General features: G+C 39.1%; 1 long non-coding RNA gene across 1 annotated transcript; it reads right to left on the bottom strand.

The window, feature by feature from the left end:
• Nucleotides 1-9,547: 9,547 nt before the first annotated feature.
• LOC139941218 (uncharacterized) lies at nt 9,548-23,066 on the bottom strand. The gene is made up of 3 exons (XR_011786570.1): nt 22,982-23,066; nt 11,001-11,109; nt 9,548-9,665 (listed from the first exon to the last, which is right to left on the bottom strand). It is a non-coding gene; the product is annotated as an uncharacterized lncRNA (long non-coding RNA).
• Nucleotides 23,067-23,332: the final 266 nt, after the last annotated feature.

Here is a 23,332-nt window from a genome sequence, read left to right as displayed (position 1 = left end):
GAGCATGCGCTAAGCCCCATTGATAAAGATTGCTAATAATCATTTTGCAAATATGAACCAGACTTCTTTGTTCCTCCAGCCTCGGGTTAGTTACAATGATATCGATATTGGCTGCACCATGATAGAGGTCTATAGAGAATGCTATTGAAATGCATTAACTTGTTTCAAAAATTATTATGATTTTTTTTAACATATCCTCAGCATAAAGATAAACAAATTGTTAGCTATGTTAATCAATTGTTTCTGTAGTGAAACACTGTGCATTAGAGTCTCTTCAGTATTTCAGTAGTATATCTCTTTGGGACAAAAAGCATTAATCCCATGCGGAACGTTTCCAAACGCTGTAGCGTACTTTTCACTAAACATAGATAATTTTAGTAAATACTTGCAAGTCAAAACTTTTTCTTGCTTTTATTCATATGGATGGTAAATGTTTTCTCGGTCAATTTGCTTGATATTTGGTCAAGTGAGGAGATTCTGAGCAAGTTTGAAGGCACTGTCCGTAACAGTCGTAAAACAGCAGTGTTTGGGACAATTAAAAAAAAATCGAGGGGGGGGGGAAGTTGGCTATGTCAGGAATGTGAAAGAAGTACGCAACAAAATCAAAAACATGAAGGGAAGCTAAACGTACAAGAAGGCCAGGGCCACGAATATGAGGAGTGGTGCTGGCCGAATAGAAGTGCCGTTTCAAGAGAAGATGGACTTGATTCTCGGAGATAGACCATGCATCCAGCCGGTGGTAATGGCCATATTTTTTTGATTATTTGGATTACGAAAGCTGAAAAAGTCAGAGAAAGATTGAGCGACTCGTACAATGTGGGCAACTAGTGAAGGCAGCAAAAATCAGACAAGACGAACGTTTGCTACTAAAACATCCAGGACAAAGATTGTTCTAATGGTAGCAATAGAAGCTCGATACCATCAAAGCTGCTATCTGCAAGAGTTGACCTGTTTCGCTTGTTCGATCTTAACTAGTGCGCCATCAAACAAGTTCAACTAATACAAGAGGGAGATCTTGTCAGTGCACCTAAGGCCTCAGAAATAACCTTGTTTGGTCAACCATGACAAGAGGCCCTTCTTGAAGAGGGGGATTAATGATACAAAAACCTTCAAAAAGTCCAAGATTAAGTCCAAGTACAAAGAACATGTATGCAGGGATGCAAGTGACTCTTTCCTTCAGAGCCTAAATTTTTTTGCAGCGCAGAGAGGGGGTCATAGAGAGTTTTTTTAACATACCTCAGAAAATCCAGACTTCTTTTAGTTAGTTGATACATGTACTGCAACAAAGGAACAAGGCAACTTACCCGAGCCACTCTCCGGTAACATCAATCTCTAAGTGTTCTCCAGTGACCTGCAACAGGAATGATCAAAATGTGTACACATTATTAGTCTCTTAAAACACATTTTAAAAAGAATTAACTTCAGTTATAAATTGTTAACTTCAGTCATTAATATGTCACAAAAATAATTTTCTTCTCAGGAGACGATTATTATTTTAGCATAAAACGTAATTTCATGACATTGTTTTACTCATTTCTCAAAGACTACAGAACCTCAGCAAGTAATATTTTAAGGTACGCTTTCTACTTGTTACCTTCATACTATGTAAACCTGTGGACAAGATGTTTCGTGTTACAAAAGGCACCCACATCCTTTACAGACTAACTAATAACATAAAACTTCATCGGCAACAAAATCGGATGCAATGAATTGAAGAGGACAAGCCAATTACAATAATGTTATGAAATCCAAGAAAGTTACGAATGAATGACTTCAATAAACAACCTTGGAGGAGGTGACTAGAGCTACAGGAAAGTGAAAACCTATTTTTTAAGTCATGGGTCAACAGTTCATTTCTTGATTAGTTGCGATAATGTAACCCTCCTCCTGACGGTAGCCATTGGGAGGAGGGTAGGCTATCGCAACTAGTTCTTGATGATCTTTTGTTCAGCAGTACATTTCTTTGTGGGCAAGCATTTTTTGATTTACACAATGCAAATTACCAGACAAGCTTCAGAGATGAATAAACTAGAGCCCTATTTGATAAGGTTTATCGCTTTTCAGAAACGCAATGCATTGTGGGAAGGGATAACTTTCCGTATGGCGCCACCACTTTTTCACGCATTTTTACAAAAAGGGATATCTCATTGAGGTAAATTAGATACTATATTATTTCATATCGAATGAAAAAGTGGTGGCGCCATACGGAAACTTTTCCATGGGAAGGAATATGGGGCGGTTTCTATGCAGTTTCTACGACTCGCGCACGCAACGCCTATACCTTTGTGTGGGTTCAACAGCGCCCTCTCTTGATATTTTGCTATTCGCAATAAACCTTATGGTACAAGGAAATCCAACAATATGATATTGCTCGAATTTTCTACCACTGCTGCATGCCTATATGAAGTGCCTCCTGCTGTCTCATCATAAATTCAATGGCATAATGCTTACAAATTAAAATATTGACTGCTTTCAAGATTGAATTTATTTGGATAAAAATACAGCAAGAAGATATCAAAACCCAACAACAGGAGTAAAGACCAGGAAATAAGATATAAAATAAAAACACAAGATAGTAATACTGCACAAAATTACTCAAGGACATACTCCCCCCCCAAAAAAAAAAATTAAAAAAAATAAAATAAATAAATAAATAATTACCCGCCAAAAAACTTGGTGAAATTTTGTTGTTTGGGTCAAAATAATGAAGTTGAATACAATACATGAGAGTTTGCTTACCATGTTAATGGGTGCAAGTTCACCTCTGAATAAGAATGAGATAGCGTGGTGGAACAGCTCAGTCTTCTTGCTTGTAGAATTCAAAGATGATTCGACCACTTCACCTCATTCCTCTCCTTCCTTGCTCCCACAGCCGGTCGCTTGCTGTGGGGCGCAGAGGCCATGACACGTTGCCAGACCTCATGGTATCAGCCTCGCGGTGTTCCTCCAAAAGTTTCCCGTAGACTTTCGGACGAAGCTCTGCATCCCTGCTGTCTGTGCTGCTGCGCTGGTGCTGCTGGATGAAGGCCGTTGCTTTTTTCTAGCTACACGGCTTCAATCAACTACAGTTTGTTAGTTCTGAATTCAGGCCGGTAACGACGACAGAGAGAGTAGAGACAGCATGGCTATACCCCATGGTAGTTACACTACACTGCACACAGCAGAAACCATCATGAAGTTTAGGACCGTGTTCGTGGAAGAGTACCTAAGTAACGAGTTCGTAACGGCCGCCACCAAACCGAAGCACAATGCCAACCCTTGCGTGCGGTCCGAGCATGTCCTTGCTCTTCCGTTCGTCAAGAAGACACATGTTTATCGTTCCACGTGAATAAACGGTTTCAATACATGTACACTTCAATAGACGTGAATAACCGGTTTCATTATTCGTCGTAAAGTCAATCTGACATTCCAACCTGCAGCCATGTGGTGTGCAGCGTGGATCATGTGTAGTGGCCGGCGTGTGTGAATCCATCCATCCAGGCACGTGTGACGAGCGCCCTCTGCTGTAGGAATTTGGGACAGCCAGTTGAGCATTATTTTTAATGGACTTAGTTTTGTCATGGTTTTGTCCTTCCCTTGCTCTATGGTTCTTCACATCAAACTTTGATTCAAGACACAGACAATATAAGTGTGTGATTTAAAACATAAGAAAGACTAACTTTACACAGAGACTATTCTTCGACAGGGTGAATAATCCCCTAGGAGATTCTGCCCCCCCCCCCCACCCACCCCGGACTATTGTGGCACTGCTTATTTTAAAGTTTGAAATAAAAGAAAGGAGCTAGTTACTTACACGCATAGGGCCTAAGGGATCTAAATTAGACAAAATGATACTGTGCATGTGGATATAAAAGTATATTGATTAAAATGAATAATAATAGGAGATAGACTATTATTGCTCCATGGTTAATATGATATCAAAAAATAATTGTTTGCCTAAAAACTTACTCGAAACGAGCACGAGAGTTTGTTAGTATAAAATGAACGGCTCCCACTGAAGTGCAAAGTTTTTGAGAACGAAGTAATTACTCGCGTAAGTAATTGAATTAAATCTGAGACCTCAGGTGAGGTCTCAAACTACCTAAAAGCACACAAATTGTGTGACAAGGGTGTTTCTTCTTCTCTTGAAACTTCTATGACCAATTGAGTTCAAATTTTCACAGGTTTGTTATTTTATGCTTCTTCCTCCTCAGATACACAAAGTGAGAAGCCTGGTCTTTGAAAATATTACCAAAGAAGTCCAGTCCCTTTAAAGCATAGGCCTGTTGCCCCAACTAGCACACAAGCCGTATAACAGTATTGCCAGCTGTTCAAATGTAGGTATTTTGGAATTTCAAATTGTGGTCACGAGAAACATACGGAACAGTATAAGGGAATGCTGAGCATCACAAAACACTAGTTTTTCTGGTGATGGCACCGGATTGGGACTTGAGTCAAGTCTAACTGCATGGCAAATTCAGACTGAAGCTACACTTTATTGAGATTGCGGTATTCCTCTGCATCAGCCATTAAAAATGCCCCCACAGATGCTATCCTGCGCACCAACTCGCAATGGACGGAGGTTAATCTAACCATAGGAGAGCACTAACTCAGGCAACATTGTTTACATGAACAATAATATTATGGTCAACATGACAGCCAAACCATGTCAAATCTCTATGCTTTAATGGTAAATTCTCCGTTAATTTTAAATCACCATTAAAGTGAAATGGTCACCTTTTTTCAAAAAAATAAACTTTGCGTACAAAAAAAACCCAATCTATTGGAGCTTTGGAAGTGCCAACCAACTTGTTGAGATCATAGAGCAAGGATTTCAAGATGCTGGGTTAATTTGATGACACTGGACACTATTGGCAGTTGTCAAAGACCAGTCTCCTCACTTGGTGTATCTCAACATAGGCTGTGCATAAAATAATACGAGTAAGATCTTGTTACAAAATTACAGTATGAATAATTAAAGTTGAACTTTGACATCATGTACAGGATAAAATCATTTCAGTATTGTGTTTTTTACTTCATTAAACATTACAAAACAGTCCTGCTCAAAACTTTTTAAATTTGAAAATAAACCCACCTCTTCTTGAAAACTACACTAGATGTCTTTAAAATATTACTTTTAAAGGATACTAATCTTTAAATGTTAAAAGACCAGCTCTCACTTGTTGATCCCAACGTCACTTTTGCATGACAATACCAATTTTTTGTAAAAATTTGGGCACAATTGGTAAGTGAAGTTAAAGGAAAATATTGAAAGAATATGACAACCTATTGCTCCAACTACAAACACCTGAGCAGTTTTCAAGCGAGGTCACAAAGGATTTTCAGCCCACCCTCTTCTCTAAAATCAAGTCTCAAGTAATAATTGTGTTGTTTTCCTGAGAAGTTAACAGTCAAAAAGTTTACTTTATCAGTATATTTGAAAGGAACATCATCTTTCAGTCACTTGAAAGGAAATTTCATTAGATATTGCAAAAGGCCATATATATGTGGTGATAAGCAGTTTGGAAACTTTAGAATATAATTGTTTCCTCCACACTCTTTATTGTCCTGCGTTTTTAAAACAACAAAAAACAAATGTAGTACTGGGCTGCTGTAATAGCAATAGATGTTGCCATATCCACCCCCAAACAATTTATTTTTTAAATACTGAAATTTTCCAGTAGCTTCAGGTACGTGTGGAAATAAAAAAAAAGCCAATTATTTTGTAAACAAAACTGCAAAATAGTAATAAAAAGAACAAAAACAGATCTTGAAAGTTGAACATAAGGCACCTCACGAAACTTAACTCTTCAGTCGTCATGCACCAATTTCTTTTCTTTTTATCACGATGCAATTTGTAACTCACAAATCCTGAACTAAGCACCAGTGGAATCAAACCACTCACATCTGCTCTCATGGTAGTAATACAAGAAATTGCTGCTATACCGAGAGAACTGTGTGTCAATCTGAAGTGCTTTGTTTAGTTACAAAACAGTGAGTTTAACAACAGACAAGTTTGAAACATGTTTATGGGCATACAATTGTGTTTTGTTTAAATACCAGTAGGCCTAGACCTTTCTCATGATGCCTCTATTTTGGTCTTGTTCCTCGTATCAAATAATAATATTGAATGCTAATAATCATTTTGCAAATAGGAACCAGACTATTTAGTTCTTCCAGCCTCCGTTCGGTAACATTGATATCAATGGGAGAATTTCAAGATGGCTGCACCACGATAAAGGTCTATTCTCACCCGGTGTATAATAATAGATGCATAAAATAACAAATCTGTGAAAATTTGGACTCAATTGGTCATTTAATTTGCAAGAGAATAATGACAGAAAAAAACACCCTTCTGCCCCAAAATATTTGTGTGGTTTCAAGATGCCTAATAAAAAGCTTCATCAGACATGAAGTCTTTTATTATTAAGCAAGAAATGTTACTTTACAGGGAGCTGATTCTCAGAATGTTTTACGTTATCAACAGCTCTGCATTGCTCTTTACCAAGTAAGTAAGTTTTTATGATAGCAACTATTTTGAGTAGTTACCAATAGTGTTCATAGTACCTTTAATTTACAACTTGCAGTGGAAGAGCATTGTAGTGCTGCAGGGTAGGAATACTATGGTCTGATGTTGCTTATTGCTACCTTCTTTGGTTATGCATGTCATGATGGGCATGTGCAATCTGTATAGGGGCGACTTCTTCATACTTTGGATACTTTGCAGTGAGGGAAGATGGTTGGGACAGCAGTCTGCCTAAGTAAACTTTCAGTCCTTTGGTCGAGGTTCAAATTGATCCTTGTCAAAGTGCACTTGTAAACAAATTGAACAAAAACGTAACCATTCATAAATATATTTGAAGGAATAGCATGTTGCCACAAAAGCTTTTGATAACATGTTTTATCTTTTCCAAATGCTCAAAAGATAAAAGGTTACCCTATTTGTTTCCAATATCAAACAAGGCAAAGGGGCGCATGGCTTCTGACTGGCAACTCCCAATTTCTCAATTTGTAAGGATTCTGAGGATCACACATCAGAAGTTCCACCCAAAGTTTATTTAAAACAAAAAGTCTTTATGTTTAAAATTTACAAAATTATGTATGTTTACAAACATAATTCAACAATGTTTTATTTTACTCAAAAACAAAATGCGTACAGTGACATTGTTGGTATCTTTCAAATGCATGTTTCAGTGGCTTGCTGAACAAAACCCTAAATGCTTAAAGTGGTCTTAGAATATGAAATGCATTGTTGAGCAGTTCGGTACAGTGTTAACCATCACTTGTCTCCAATTGCCGTAAATTTGTTGTTGAAAGTTTAGTTTTTAACTTACACAGTTTGAAAGTAAATGACAGTAGAAAGCTTCCCTTGAAATAGTTACTTACTGAGGTGCTGTAGTTTTTGAGAAATGAGTACAACAAATAATTTTCGTCTCAGTTTTTGCATTTTAAATAGTTTTAACCAGTTATGCTATGTTTATGGTATAATATCAAAACTGGTTAATGGGTTTTTACATGCTAAAATAATTTTCACCTCGCTGAGAAGTAAATTTTGTGACTTGTTTTACTAATTTTTCAAAAATTACAGCACTTCAGCGAGTTATATTTTATGAGAAGCTTTCTATCATCATTATCTTCAAACCCTGTAAGTTTAATTTAAAAAAAATGGCTGGACCTTTTGAAAACAAAATTGATGCTTCAATTGAAGGCTAGTCTTTGGCAATTACCAAATACCAATAGTGTCCACTGCCTTTAATATCACACTCAATTGTTGCTATCAATTGACCATAAAAAAAAGTGTTTCAAGTTTACTTTAAAGGGACACGCTGCTTGGGTAAGGCAACTTGGTGCATAAAAAGCGTTTATGTTTTTTTAATGAAACGCATATGGTAAAAAATATATTTTATAAGTAGAATATAATGAGCCACAAGAATATGCCTCCAAATCGTGTGGTTTCCTTTAACTTTGCAAAATTACATGTTCAACCGATGCTCGTCCCGCTAGTCATGGGGCATAATGTGCATGATTATATTCTACTTTCAAACATATGCATTTTATAAACGGTTACAAGCGCTTTTTATAAGATCAGTTATATTTTGAAGTTAAATGAGAATGTTGTCTCACCTCTATTTTCTCTATGAGCAAATAAATAGCAGGAATGTCAAAACAGAATCCTTTTCCCGTTGTCTTCTTACTTCCTAGTAACTGGATGATGATGATGAACCTTGACATGTGACCTGAAAGTAACAAACAATACTTCTCATTAAGAACGCTCTCGTCAGTGACAAACTGCGGATATGGTCAATGTTTTTTGGGCAAGTACCGTCATTTGCTTAACTTCAAACATACAACATATCGCTCATGCCACAAAACGACCACAGCCAAAGCTCAGTGTTTTCTGAAAAAAGGTGTGTGAAGTTTAACTTTCAAACTGCTGTTTTAGACCATGCCTTTTACTGTAAACATTTTTTGGTCATCGTACTTGAAAACGATGAAAGAAAAAATAGCCTTGTTGCAAAGATTGTGTGCTTTCAGATGACTGAAAATGGCTTCATGCCCCTGAAGCCTTTGTACTTTGTACAAATTGAACTTTTTGACAAGGTATTTAGGCTGGTAACCTTTTTCTGGTAGCACAATTTTGTTGTGCTTAGCTAGTTTTTGTGCTTAAGCAGCTTTATGAAACTTAGCCCAGCACTGTGCATGCTGCGGGGATGGAGGACACATTATTTTATAGTTGGCTTTACAGATGAGAACATGGGTCGAATATCATTAAACTAGCTGTTAATAAGCAGAAAATACTTCTTTCTCAGACAAACATCTTTGCTCGGAACAAATTACGCAGTGTAAGTGGGGCGCCAGTCACAGCAACTTGACTCATGATTTGATTTGGTTTGCTTTATGCTTTATCTAACTCATGCATACTATTAAGTCTGATAACTTACTGAGCATGACCTTGCCTCAATGTCACAACGATTGCAACTCACAGTAGATGACACTTTCCATTTAACAATCGTATTCTGAAATGATTTTTATACACTTCTTACAAGATTCTGAAGAGAAAAAAAAAATATAGCCTTGCCTGTAGTGTCGTGTTGGGTTGCAATGATGATGCCAAGCATAAAAGTGAATCACGGCAAACAATAATATAGGTTATTATTACATTCTTGTTGCTATCAATTGACCATAAGAATAGTGTTTCAAATTTACTTTAAAGGGACACGTTGCCTGGGATTGGACTTAGTTGGTGTTTAGAAATCGTTTTTTAATTTTTTTTTTATATAATATGCATATGTTAAGAAGGATGTTTTAGAATACAATGAGCCACAAGAATATGCCCCAAAATTGTGTGGTTTTTCTTTTACTTCGCAAACTAACATGGCCAACCATTTTGTGGAGTATAAAATTTGACTCCACAAGCTGGCGTGTCATGTTAGTAGAGAACATTAGAAAAACTGTGCAAATGCTGGGCATAATGTGCTTAGTTAAATTCTACTTTCAACATTTTATAAACGGTTCCAAGCGCTTTTCATAAGATCAGTAACATTTTGAAGTTAAATGAGAATGTTGTCTCACCTCTATTTTCTCTATGAGCAAATAAATAGCAGGAATGTCAAAACAGAATCCTTTTCCCGTTGTCTTCTTACTTCCTAGTAACTGGATGATGATGATGAACCTTGACATGTGACCTGAAAGTAACAAACAATACTTCTCATTAAGAACGCTCTCGTCAGTGACAAACTGCGGATATGGTCAATGTTTTTTGGGCAAGTACCGTCATTTGCTTAACTTCAAACATACAACATATCGCTCATGCCACAAAACGACCACAGCCAAAGCTCAGTGTTTTCTGAAAAAAGGTGTGTGAAGTTTAACTTTCAAACTGCTGTTTTAGACCATGCCTTTTACTGTAAACATTTTTTGGTCATCGTACTTGAAAACGATGAAAGAAAAAATAGCCTTGTTGCAAAGATTGTGTGCTTTCAGATGACTGAAAATGGCTTCATGCCCCTGAAGCCTTTGTACTTTGTACAAATTGAACTTTTTGACAAGGTATTTAGGCTGGTAACCTTTTTCTGGTAGCACAATTTTGTTGTGCTTAGCTAGTTTTTGTGCTTAAGCAGCTTTATGAAACTTAGCCCAGCACTGTGCATGCTGCGGGGATGGAGGACACATTATTTTATAGTTGGCTTTACAGATGAGAACATGGGTCGAATATCATTAAACTAGCTGTTAATAAGCAGAAAATACTTCTTTCTCAGACAAACATCTTTGCTCGGAACAAATTACGCAGTGTAAGTGGGGCGCCAGTCACAGCAACTTGACTCATGATTTGATTTGGTTTGCTTTATGCTTTATCTAACTCATGCATACTATTAAGTCTGATAACTTACTGAGCATGACCTTGCCTCAATGTCACAACGATTGCAACTCACAGTAGATGACACTTTCCATTTAAAAATCGTATTCTGAAATGATTTTTATACACTTCTTACAAGATTCTGAAGAGAAAAAAAAAATATAGCCTTGCCTGTAGTGTCGTGTTGGGTTGCAATGATGATGCCAAGCATAAAAGTGAATCACGGCAAACAATAATATAGGTTATTATTACATTCTTGTTGCTATCAATTGACCATAAGAATAGTGTTCAAATTTACTTTAAAGGGACACGTTGCCTGGGATTGGACTTAGTTGGTGTTTAGAAATTGTTTTTTAATTTTTTTTTTATATAATATGCATATGTTAAGAAGGATGTTTTAGAATACAATGAGCCACAAGAATATGCCCCAAAATTGTGTGGTTTTTCTTTTACTTCGCAAACTAACATGGCCAACCATTTTGTGGAGTATAAAATTTGACTCCACAAGCTGGCGTGTCATGATAGTAGAGAACATTAGAAAAACTGTGCAAATGCTGGGCATAATGTGCTTAGTTAAATTCTACTTTCAACATTTTATAAACGGTTCCAAGCGCTTTTCATAAGATCAGTAACATTTTGAAGTTAAATGAGAATGTTGTCTCACCTCTATTTTCTCTATGAGCAGATTAATAGCAGGAATGTCAAAACAGAATCCTTTTCCCATTGTCTTCTTCCTTCCTAGTAACTGGATATGTTGAACCTTGAAATGTGACCTGAAAGTAACAAAGAAACAATACTACTCATTAAGAACCCTCTCGTTAGTGACAAACTGCGGATTTGGTCAATGTTTTTTTCTTGGTACGTACTGTCATTTGCTTAAAACACACCTCTGCCCACTGTTCTAAACAGGGATCGGCACGGGAAGCCGGGCAGTAGGAGTTTGACTAGGAGAGGCTATTTGAGACGCTGGCCATATAGAATGTTTCATGAGTGAGAAGTTGCTCAATACTTCACACACATTCTTGGCCGTTCCTAGCCCTTTGATCCCCACGATAAAAGTAACCGGCCAACAAATCTGATTAAAAACACAACAACATTTAAATTTATTTAGTTACACAGGGTTAAGAAAAGGGAAATGATAAATAAACCAGCACAATCTACACACAAACACAAAAAATTAAAACATCAAACATAGGTAAAAACTGGTAAAACAAGTAATTGAAAATAAAAGATTCTTAAAAAAAAAAAAGCAAGAGAGTGCCAGTCTACCTACTAACCACTGTAGGTTCTCTTGGTGGATCGAGGGGACTTCTCGCTATTAACGTCGCTAGCTCGGAGTGAGTTTTTATTATTTTTCATAATCCCAAATTTTCAAGCCCTCGCATCATAGGGTTTGGTTAGGTAGAGTGCCTGTCTACCAGCTACTACCGCAGAGTAGGTTCTCTAATGGATCCAGTGGACTTCTCGCTCAGAACGTCACTTCCCTGGAGTGAGTTTTTATTCCTTCAATATATTCCCATAATCGCTAGTATCATAGGGTTTTGTTAGTTAGAGTGCCAGTCTACCTACTACCGCAGAGTAGGTTCTCTTAAAGGATCGAGTGGACTTCGCGTTCTTAACTTTACAGAGTTAAGATAAGTGGAATGAACAATTAACCGGCACCATCTGCACACAAACACAAAAAATTGTTGTTAAGGGAAATTTTAAAAAAGGCAAAAACTGGTAAAAACATGTCATTAAAAAAAAAAAAAAGATTCTTAAAAAAAAAAACCAAGAGATTGCCAGTCTACCTACTACCCACTGTAGGTTCTCTTGGTGGCTCGAATGGACCTCTCGCTCAGAACGTCACTGCACCGGAGTGAGTTCTTATTCCTTCAATATGTTCCCATATTCGCAAGTATCATAGAAACTTGTTAAGTAGAGTGCCAGTCTACCTACTTCCGCACCATAGGTTCTCTTATTGGATCAATCAGACTTCTCGCTTAGAACGTCACTGCACCGGAGTGAGTTCTTATTCCTTCAATACAATCCCATATTCGCAAGTGTCATAGGAAATTGTTACGTAGAGTGCCAGTCTACCTACTACCGCAGAGTAGGTTCTCTTATTGGATCGATCGGACTTCTCGCTCAGAACGTCACTGCACCGGAGTGAGTTCTTATTCCTTCAATACAATCCCATATTCGCAAGTGTCATAGGAAATTGTTACGTAGAGTGCCAGTCTACCTACTACCGCAGAGTAGGTTCTCTTATTGGATCGATCGGACTTCTCGCTCAGAACGTCACTGCACCGGAGTGAGTTCTTATTCCTTCAATACAATCCCATATTCGCAAGTATCATAGGAAATTGTTACGTAGAGTGCCAGTCTACCTACTACCGCAGAGTAGGTTCTCTTATTGGATCGATCGGACTTCTCGCTCAGAACGTCACTGCACCGGAGTGAGTTCTTATTCCTTCAATATATTCCCATATTCGCAAGTATCTCAGGAAATTGTTACGTAGAGTGCCAGTCTACCTACTACCGCAGAGTAGGTTCTCTTATTGGATCGATCGGACTTCTCGCTCAGAACGTCACTGCACCGGAGTGAGTTCTTATTCCTTCAATACAATCCCATATTCGCAAGTATCATAGGAATTGTTACGTAGAGTGCCAGTCTACCTACTACCGCAGAGTAGGTTCTCTTATTGGATCGATCGGACTTCTCGCTCAGAACGTCACTGCACCAGAGTGAGTTCTTATTCCTTCAATACAATCCCATATTCGCAAGTATCATAGGAAATTGTTACGTAGAGTGCCAGTCTACCTACTACCGCAGAGTAGGTTCTCTTATTGGATCGATTCGGACTTCTCGCTCAGAACGTCACTGCACCGGAGTGAGTTTTTATTCCTTCAATAAAATCCCATATTCGCAAGTATCATGGGAAATTGTTACGTAGAGTGCCAGTCTACCTACTACCGCAGAGTAGGTTCTCTTATTGGATCGATCGGACTTCTCGCTCAGAACATCACTGCACCGGAGTGAGTTCTTATTTCTTCAATACAATCTCATATTCGCAAGCATCATAGGAAATTGTTACGTAGAGTGCCAGTCTACCTACTACCGCAGAGTAGGTTCTCTAAGTGGATCGATCGGACTTCTCGCTCAGAACGTCACTGCACCGGAGTGAGTTCTTATTCCTTCAATACAATCCCATATTCGCAAGTATCATAGGAAATTGTTACGTAGAGTGCCAGTCTACCTACTACCGCAGAGTAGGTTCTCTTATTGGATCGATTCGGACTTCTCGCTCAGAACGTCACTGCACCGGAGTGAGTTTTTATTCCTTCAATACAATCCCATATTCGCAAGTATCATGGGAAATTGTTACGTAGAGTGCCAGTCTACCTACTACCGCAGAGTAGGTTCTCTTATTGGATCGATCGGACTTCTCGCTCAGAACATCACTGCACCGGAGTGAGTTCTTATTCCTTCAATACAATCTCATAATCGCAAGCATCACAGGAAATTGTTACGTAGAGTGCCAGTCTACCTACTACCGCAGAGTAGGTTCTCTAAGTGGATCGATCGGACTTCTCGCTCAGAATGTCACTGCACCGGAGTGAGTTCTTATTCCTTCAATATATTCCCATATTCGCAAGTATCTCAGGAAATTGTTACGTAGAGTGCCAGTCTACCTACTACCGCAGAGTAGGTTCTCTTAGTGGATCGATCAGACTTCTCGCTCAGAACGTCACTGCACCGAAGTGAGTTCTTATCCTTCAGTACAATCCCATACTCGCAAGTATCTTAGGAAATTGTTACGTAGAGTGCCAGTCTACCTACTACCGCAGAGTAGGTTCTCTTAGTGGATCGATCGGACTTCTCGCTCAGAACGTCACTGCACCGAAGTGAGTTCTTATCCTTCAGTACAATCCCATACTCGCAAGTATCTTAGGAAATTGTTACGTAGAGTGCCAGTCTACCTACTACCGCAGAGTAGGTTCTCTTATTGGATCGTTCGGACTTCTCGCTCAGAACGTCACTGCACCGGAGTGAGTTCTTATTCCTTCAATACAATCCCATATTCGCAAGTATCATAGGAAATTGTTACGTAGAGTGCCAGTCTACCTACTACCGCAGAGTAGGTTCTCTTATTGGATCGATCGGACTTCTCGCTCAGAACGTCACTGCACCAGAGTGAGTTCTTATTCCTTCAATACAATCCCATATTCGCAAGTATCATAGGAATTGTTACGTAGAGTGCCAGTCTACCTACTACCGCAGAGTAGGTTCTCTTATTGGATCGATCGGACTTCTCGCTCAGAACGTCACTGCACCAGAGTGAGTTCTTATTCCTTCAATACAATCCCATATTCGCAAGTATCATAGGAAATTGTTACGTAGAGTGCCAGTCTACCTACTACCGCAGAGTAGGTTCTCTTATTGGATCGATTCGGACTTCTCGCTCAGAACGTCACTGCACCGGAGTGAGTTTTTATTCCTTCAATACAATCCCATATTCGCAAGTATCATGGGAAATTGTTACGTAGAGTGCCAGTCTACCTACTACCGCAGAGTAGGTTCTCTTATTGGATCGATCGGACTTCTCGCTCAGAACATCACTGCACCGGAGTGAGTTCTTATTCCTTCAATACAATCTCATATTCGCAAGCATCATAGGAAATTGTTACGTAGAGTGCCAGTCTACCTACTACCGCAGAGTAGGTTCTCTAAGTGGATCGATCGGACTTCTCGCTCAGAACGTCACTGCACCGGAGTGAGTTCTTATTCCTTCAATACAATCCCATATTCGCAAGTATCATAGGAAATTGTTACGTAGAGTGCCAGTCTACCTACTACCGCAGAGTAGGTTCTCTTATTGGATCGATTCGGACTTCTCGCTCAGAACATCACTGCACCGGAGTGAGTTCTTATTCCTTCAATATATTCCCATATTCGCAAGTATCTCAGGAAATTGTTACGTAGAGTGCCAGTCTACCTACTACCGCAGAGTAGGTTCTCTTAGTGGATCGATCAGACTTCTCGCTTAGAACATCACTGCACCGAAGTGAGTTCTTATCCTTCAGTACAATCCCATACTCGCAAGTATCTTAGGAAATTGTTACGTAGAGTGCCAGTCTACCTACTACCGCAGAGTAGGTTCTCTTATTGGATCGATCGGACTTCTCGCTCAGAACGTCACTGCACCAGAGTGAGTTCTTATTCCTTCAATACAATCCCATATTCGCAAGTATCATAGGAATTGTTACGTAGAGTGCCAGTCTACCTACTACCGCAGAGTAGGTTCTCTTATTGGATCGATTGGACTTCTCGCTCAGAACGTCGCTGCACCGGAGTGAGTTCTTATTCCTTCAATACAATCCCATATTCGCAAGTATCATAGGAAATTGTTACGTAGAGTGCCAGTCTACCTACTACCGCAGAGTAGGTTCTCTTATTGGATCGATTCGGACTTCTCGCTCAGAACGTCACTGCACCGGAGTGAGTTTTTATTCCTTCAATACAATCCCATATTCGCAAGTATCATGGGAAATTGTTACGTAGAGTGCCAGTCTACCTACTACCGCAGAGTAGGTTCTCTTATTGGATCGATCGGACTTCTCGCTCAGAACATCACTGCACCAGAGTGAGTTCTTATTCCTTCAATACAATCTCATATTCGCAAGCATCATAGGAAATTGTTACGTAGAGTGCCAGTCTACCTACTACCGCAGAGTAGGTTCTCTAAGTGGATCGATCGGACTTCTCGCTCAGAACGTCACTGCACCGGAGTGAGTTCTTATTCCTTCAATATATTCCGATATTCGCAAGTATCTCAGGAAATTGTTACGTAGAGTGCCAGTCTACCTACTACCGCAGAGTAGGTTCTCTTAGTGGATCGATCGGACTTCTCGCTCAGAACGTCACTGCACCGGAGTGAGTTCTTATCCTTCAGTACAATCCCATACTCGCAAGTATCTTAGGAAATTGTTACGTAGAGTGCCAGTCTACCTACTACCGCAGAGTAGGTTCTCTTATTGGATCGTTCGGACTTCTCGCTCAGAGCGTCACTGCACCGGAGTGAGTTCTTATTCCTTCAATACAATCCCATATTCGCAAGTATCATAGGAAATTGTTACGTAGAGTGCCAGTCTACCTACTACCGCAGAGTAGGTTCTCTTATTGGATCGATTCGGACTTCTCGCTCAGAACGTCACTGCACCGGAGTGAGTTTTTATTCCTTCAATACAATCCCATATTCGCAAGTATCATGGGAAATTGTTACGTAGAGTGCCAGTCCACCTACTACCGCAGAGTAGGTTCTCTAAGTGGATCGATCGGACTTCTCGCTTGGAACATCACTGCACCGGAGTGAGTTCTTATTCCTTCAATATATTCCCATATTCGCAAGTATCATAGAAACCTGTTAGGTAGAGTGCCAGTCTACCTACTTCTGCACCATAGGTTCTCTTATTGGATCGATCGGACTTCTCGCTTAGAACATCACTGCACCGGAGTGAGTTCTTATTCCTTCAATATATTCCCATATTCGCAAGTATCATAGAAACCTGTTAGGTAGAGTGCCAGTCTACCTACTTCCGCACCATAGGTTCTCTTATTGGATCGATCGGACTTCTCGCTTAGAACATCACTGCACCGGAGTGAGTTCATATTCCTTCAATGTATTCCCATATTCGCAAGTATCATAGAAACCTGTTAGGTAGAGTGCCAGTCTACCTTATTCCGCACCATAGATTCTCTTATTGGATTGATCAGACTTCTCGCTCAGAACGTCACTGCACCGGAGTGAGTTCTTATTCCTCCAATATATTCCCATATTCGCAAGTATCATAGAAACCTGTTAGGTAGAGTGCCAGTCTAATTACTTCCGCACCATAGGTTCTCTTATTGGATCGATCGGACTTCTCGCTCAGAACGTCACTGCACCGGAGTGAGTTCTTATTCCTTCAATACAATCCCATATTCACAAGTATCATAGAAACTTGTTAGGTAGAGTGCCAGTCTACCTACTTCCGCACCTTAGGTTCTCTTATTGGATCGATCGGACTTCTCGCTCAGAACGTCACTTCACCGGAGTGAGTTTTTATTCCTTCAATATATTCCCATATTCGCAAGTATCATAGAAACTTGTTAGGTAGAGTGCCAGTCTACCTTATTCCGCACCATAGATTCTCTTATTGGATTGATCAGACTTCTCGCTCAGAACGTCACTGCACCGGAATGAGTTCTTATTCCTTCAATATATTCCCATATTCGCAAAAATCATAAAAACTTGTTAGGTAGAGTCCCAGTCTACCTACTACCGCACCTAAGGTTCTCTTATTGGATCTCTCTATAGTTCTCTCTATTAACGACACCGCCTCATAAAGAGTTTGTATCCCTTCAATATATTCCCATATTCGCAAGTATCATAGAAATTTGTTACATAGAGTGCCATTCTACCTACTACCTCAGGGTAGGTTCTCTTATTGTATCAATGGACTTCTCGCTATTAACAGCACTGCCTCATTAAAAGTTTGTATCGTTTCAATATATTCCCATATTCGCAAGTATCATAGGAATATGTTAGGTAGAGTGCCAGTCTACCTACTACCGCACCTAAGGTTCTCTTATTGGATCAATGGACTTCTCGCTATTAACGTCACTGCCTCATTAAGAGTTTGTATCCCTTCAATATATTCCCATATTCGCAAGTATCATAGGAATTTGTTACATAGAGTGCCAGTCTACCTACTACCGCACCTAAGGTTCTCTTATTGGATCAATGGACTTCTCGCTATTAATGTCACCGCCTCATAAAGAGTTTGTATCCCTTCAATATATTCCCATATTCGCAAGTATCATAGGAATTTGTTAGGTAGAGTGCCAGTCTACCTACTACCGCACCTAAGGTTCTCTTATTGGATCAATGGACTTCTCGCTATTAACGTCAACGCCTCATAAAGAGTTTGTATCCCTTCAATATATTCCCATATTCCCAAGTATCATAGAAACTTGTTAGGTAGAGTGCCAGTCTACAACTACTACCGCAGGGTAGGATCGAGTTGGAACAACCTGTTTTGGGAATAAAGTTTTGTTAACATTGCATATATGATAACATAGGTAACAGTGTATAAGATATATAATGCCCACCTAACTAGAACCGACCAGTTCGCTTAGCTGCGCAGAGCGCTCCATACATCAAAGGGCCTCGTCCTGATTGACAACAAAAAGAATACAGTTAGTAACCAGGGAAGACGAGGGAGCTTTGGATCCAGGCAACCTGTTAAGGGACTAAAGTTTTGTTAACATTGCATATATGATAAAGTAGGTAACAGTGTATAAGATATTTAATGCCCACCTAACTAGAACCGACCAATTCGCTTTGCCGCAAAGAGCGCTCCATACATCAAAGGGCCTCGTCCTGCTAGACAACAAAAAGAATACAGTTAGTAACCAGGCAACCTGTTTAGGGACTAAAGTTTTGTTAACATTACATATATGATAAAGTAGGTAACAGTGTATAAGATATTTAATGCCCACCTAACTAGAACCGACCAATTCGCTTTGCCGCAAAGAGCGCTCCATACATCAAAGGGCCTCGTCCTGCTAGACAACAAAAAGAATACAGTTAGTAACCAGGCAACCTGTTTAGGGACTAAAGTTTTGTTAACATTACATATATGATAAAGTAGGTAACAGTGTATAAGATATTTAATGCCCACCTAACTAGAACCGACCAATTCGCTTTGCCGCAAAGAGCGCTCCATACATCAAAGGGCCTCGTCCTGCTAGACAACAAAAAGAATAGTTAGTAACCAGGCAACCTGTTTAGGGACTAAAGTTTTGTTAACATTACATATATGATAACATAGGTAACAGTGTATAAGATATTTAATGCCCACCTAACTAGAACCGACCAATTCGCCTAGCTGCAAAGAGCGCTCCTTACATCAAAGAGCCTCGTCCTGCTAGACAACAAAAAGAATAGTTAGTAACCAGGCAACCTGTTTAGGGACTAAAAGTTTTGTTAACATTACATATATGATAACATAGATAACAGTGTTTAAGATATTTAATGCCCACCTACACCTAACTAAAACGGATCGATAGCCTTGGCCGCGTAGAGCGCTCCATATACGAGGGGCCTAATGGTTGACACCACTAAGAAAATGGTTATCAGTGTTTCAAGTTCATACGTCCATGGCCATTAATAGATGAGGTGGGTGACTTCGGCATTCCAAAAGTGTCGTGGTTGGAGAGGAGAACGATCCATAGAAAGTTAGTTGATGCTATGCAAACAGATGACTGTGATCCATAGAGAGTTCTCTAACAACGTCATCACCACGTAGGACTCAACAAATGCATCGAATTAAAGGTAATTTATTTTTACTATTATTATAAGGTATTACATGAAATCTCACAATGCTTTACATTCACAAGGTTACAGGAAAACCAACAAATCAGTAAGCAAATAATGAAGCAGTTATATGAAAATGAAGAAATAATCCAGGGTCATATAAAAAAGAGATTGGCACAATGTGTTTTTATTGTTCAATTGGCTGATGACATAAATACACTGAATTAGAACCAAATAAAATGTTTATTTAAAAGCGAAAACAGTGGATAAAAAAACACACAAAGCGAATACAATACTAAATTTGTCTGAAACACGAGTTCAAAATTTTATTTCACTCTGTCAGAACCAACCCACAAAAAATGACCAGTAGAGACTATTTAACAGTGACAGTTACAAGGTTAACCAGTTAACTGACCAACATCCGCGTAACAATATTTATTTTTGACTGTTCAGCTAAATAACGTCCGTCGATATATCGAAAATACTTAATACACAACGTTTTTTTGAGATAGATACCGCGGATGTAACATTTTTAATCATATCGAAATATAGAAAATGTTGATATATCACAATTTGTTCAATATTATCGGCAATTTTGTTTAAGCAAAAACCTGGCATGCAAACCTCCAGCGGAATTTTTTTTCCCACTGCTCGCGTGTACCGAAGCTAACCATTTGTCTGGCTCCCCCAACATACCCTTATAAATACAAAAAGGGAATAAAAAATACAGGAGCCAGACTAAGCCAGTGTAGAGGGTATGCTAAACGAGGAGAAATGTGTCCTAGCCGCATAATGGGACCTTTACGCGTCTGGTTCCCCCTCAATTGCCTTACACATCGAACAATGAAAACACTACAGAGCCAGATTGTGCAAAAATAGTGTAGAATGTATGCACATTGAGGATAATCGTGTCCTAGCCCCACAATGGGACATTTGTGTTTTAGACAAACTACCCGGCGGGAGCCGCAGCATGCCTAATGCAGGGAACCCCAGGGGTCGTTACCTCTTGCCTATAGCAAGCTGTAGCACCAATGGTAATCACATCTTTTTCTCATTGTTCTAACAAAAAATACGTCTAACAATAAGTGCGAAGGATGAACGGCAGTGACATCAGGGGGGCCGTTGCCCCCCCCCCCCACCACATTTGAAAAGGGTCAATTTGGCCCCCTTACTTTATACTGAGCTTTTAAAAACACACAAAGATTTTGCTGACAACCCTGTTTGTTTAATATAATACACCTTTATATTTCTCAAGATAACCTTATTCATATAACAAAAAACACCAGTTTACGCCGATCGTTTGCTCGATTGGTCAGTGCGCTGGTTTGTGCGGTGTGAGTGTGTCCCGCAGATGGCCGCGCCATACACCGCCACGCACGACGTGTGTCTGTGCATACTACAGTACACTGCCCCGTGTACAGTTTACAATTTCATCAAAGCAGAGGGTTGGTTTGTAAAGCCATTCTATCAAAACGTTAACATTTACATGAATATTGAGCCAATAAAAGACTGGCACGCCCTACTGACTTGGTGTTCAGTTCGAACATCTCTTGACATCCCAAGGTTATAAAAATATCCAAGGTGACCCAATAAAGCTTATTTCCATTGGGGTCCCAATGAAATACCTAATGTGGTCCTTAAAGTACACATAGCACAGAGGTACACCGCGCAGAGCAGCACGCTACTATCAAGTTGCCTATACAATTACTATCATTAAAAATATAAACAGGCCCTGCAGTCGTGTTATATTTACAAATTGAAACAGACGATTGGAACCAAATGTCTTCACTGACATCTAGCAAACTGACTCAAACAAGGGAGTCTCTCTATGAAGAAACTCATGTAAACCAATATACGCTTATAAATATTAACAGCGACTTTTTTTTATTAAATAACACAGGTAGACCAACAAGAACATGTTTGCACCAATGACCATGGTAGAACAAATTTATTATCCACTGATAACAGTTCCTTAAAAACATCCCACAAATGAACATTTATTTTTCAGGTCGACAATAACAATTTAAGCATACACTAGAAAACAAATATTTATGAACATAAAAATGAAGGACGGATGCAATGTATACAATTTGAAGGGAATAACTACAGATATTAGGATAATTTCTACAGACAGACAAGGACTAGGATGACAAGGACAAAAAACAAAAGCAACCAAAAACAGAAAGTAAAAAAAAATAAAACAAATAAAAAAATAAAAAATGACACGGACCAGACTAATCAATAAAAATACCTATCGACACCACAGTCTTTGTACAATTAGTGTATATACTACAATTACATACCCTGCCGAGAACAACATTTTGATTTGATTTGATTTGTATTTATTCAGATAAAAAAAAAAATTCAAAACACAAACACAACAATAGGAGAAAAGACGATGAAATAAGAAAATTTAGTTTAGAAACACAATAAAAATAGAACACCAAAATAAACAAGGATAACCAAATAAAGCCAATATCTGTGGCTTAGTTCCGTTGGGCTCCTATGAAATACCCAACTTGGTGCTTAATAAAGTACACACAGCACAGAGGGAGACCGCGCAGAGCATGCCAAGCTACTATCATTGACTTGGTTTGATTTGATTTGAATTTATTTGGATAAAAACATGTCAAAAATACATACACAGCAATCGGAAACAGACGATGAAATAAGATAAATTAATTTTGAACACAATAAAAATAGGACACAAAAATAAACAAGGATAACCCAATAGTTAGACAATATCTTTGGCTCATTTCCGTTGGGCTCCTATGAAAAACCCAACTTGGTGCTTAATAAAGTACACACAGCACAAAGACACCGCGCAGCATGCCAGGTTACTATCAATCATTGACATAACTTGCATTTGATTTGAATTTATTTGGATAAAAACATGTCAAAAATACACACACATCGCAATCGGAAACAGACGATGAAATAAGATAAATTAATTTCGAACACAATAAAAATAGGACACAAAAATATACAAAACAAGGACAACCCAATTAAGCCATTTTTTATCTTTGGCTTATTTCCGTTGGGGTCCCTATGAAATACCTCACAATTGGTCCCTAGTATTTATATAGCAAGAGGAACACCGCGCCGAGCATGCCAGTTGCCTGTCACTATACTTAGTCGTGCTATGTCATGTCAGATACATGTATACGTATGATCGTGCTAATTTACAAATTGAAACCAACGATTGAAATCGAACGTCTTCACTGACATTCACATCCCTATCTACAACACCATAGTAAGCACGTACATGTATACAATATAAGTGAATATTAAGGTTTAAACATACTTATTTTCCATTTCGTATCCGGAAATATGACGATTGAAATCTCCACAAGATGTATGACGTTCGCACTTGTCTTGAAACCCCGCCGTCGAATGAAGCTATCGGCGGCGGGAAAAGGCGCCCGCAATAAGTGATAACCCATTCCCCCATGGTTCCCTACACGTTCTGTGTACAAAATTCTTTCAAGACCACAGGGCGCAACTTCATAGCTCTGTTTATCGCCAAATTCTGCGATAATCGTAGAATTGTGGACAAGTCGTTTATGGTCCCACGCAGTGAGATAGTCGAGTTGCAGTGGGTGCTCTCTGCTGGTTGCGCGACTACTGCGCGCTGCCCGACTCTACTTCCCATAAT

This window comes from Asterias amurensis, chromosome 8, assembly GCF_032118995.1.
Source record: "Asterias amurensis chromosome 8, ASM3211899v1".
Classification (NCBI taxonomy): Eukaryota; Metazoa; Echinodermata; class Asteroidea; order Forcipulatida; family Asteriidae; genus Asterias; species Asterias amurensis.
Note: the sequence above shows the minus strand (reverse complement) of the source record. Positions and strands in the feature narration are given on the sequence as shown.